The sequence below is a fragment of the Jaculus jaculus genome, chromosome 4, assembly GCF_020740685.1.
Source record: "Jaculus jaculus isolate mJacJac1 chromosome 4, mJacJac1.mat.Y.cur, whole genome shotgun sequence".
In the NCBI taxonomy this organism is placed as follows: Eukaryota; Metazoa; Chordata; class Mammalia; order Rodentia; family Dipodidae; genus Jaculus; species Jaculus jaculus.
Window position 1 is genome coordinate 83,677,303 of NC_059105.1, and position 1,236 is coordinate 83,678,538.

The following is a 1,236-nucleotide window of genomic DNA, read 5'->3' on the forward strand; positions in this document are numbered from 1 at the left end:
CCATGCTTCTCTTTGGTGAGCAGAGGCACTAAGTGAACAGCTGCATCCCACTGTGTGAGCTGTGCCCCAGAAAAGACTATACTAAATGGTTGCCAACTAGGAAAACATCCTTCAGTTTCAATGTTGCCTTAGATGATCACACTAGCTCTGGCATGAACATATTAACTACCACTGGAGTTATTTTAGAAAGAAGGACCAAAGTACTACAATATTAGGACTTTTATACAATATAATGTATGAAAGGTATGCATAATTTTATCTAAATAATGTTAATATTTAAAGGAATTACTATAAATTTTATTTATTTATTTATTTTTAAAAATATAGAATGCTTCACAAATTTGTGTGTCATCCTTGTGCAGGGGCCATGCTAATCTTCTCTGTATTGTTCCAATTTTAGTATATGTGGTGCCAAAGTGAGCACAAATTACTATAAATTTTATATAAAAGTTGTTCAATATTTCTACGTAATAAGAATAAAATAGCATATTCCTTTTATACCTCTATTTTTGCAAATTCCTGTGAATTGAACACAGCATTGGGTTTAAGATTGAGTTCATCCTGGCAGGAAAGGGGCAGGGCACACTTCAGCAATGTATTAATTCATGAGCAGAGACATGCCAAAGATTGTGGAATAGATAACATAATGAAAATCCTGGAATTACTTTTAGCTTTTGCCGTTTTAACTTCTTCATTATAAGGGAGAGTGGTCCTAATTCTTTCTAGCAAATTTAATAATAATTAGGTAATTGAATCTTCAAGTTCCAGCACTTTTTTTTTCCTTTCTTTGGTCTTAGATACTTAATGCTTCTCTGAAGTCCGAGTATGTTGAGTTTCTTAGGAATGAGTCTCACCACAATTAAGACATTTATAATAAGCCCACTTTCATTACTTAGTGAGAACTGTCAGAATATTGGCTTTACCACTTCCTACACACTGCTAGGCAGTGTGAGGCAAAGCTATTTTTTATTTATTAACTTATTGTAATTTAGATGAATGATTAAGGTATTTTATTATAAATGCCAATTATTTCTAAAATATGTGTTTTATTTCTTGTTGACACAGTGTGCATCAATCTACATGTGTGTGTGAATCCATGTGTGTGCAAACCTACATGTGTGCAAATCTAGGTCAAGATTCACAGAGAGTGTTCACTTTCCTCATTCCTAGTCTAGTGGGTCTAGAGGCATTTGCTATCAGAGCACTGATTTTTATTTTATTTTATTGTATGTATGT

General features: G+C 33.2%; 1 non-coding gene across 1 annotated transcript; it reads right to left on the reverse strand.

Annotated features, from left to right (window-relative positions):
• Positions 1-317: 317 nt before the first annotated feature.
• LOC123460359 lies at positions 318-424 on the reverse strand. The gene has a single exon (XR_006636924.1). It is a non-coding gene; the product is annotated as a U6 spliceosomal RNA (small nuclear RNA).
• Positions 425-1,236: the final 812 nt, after the last annotated feature.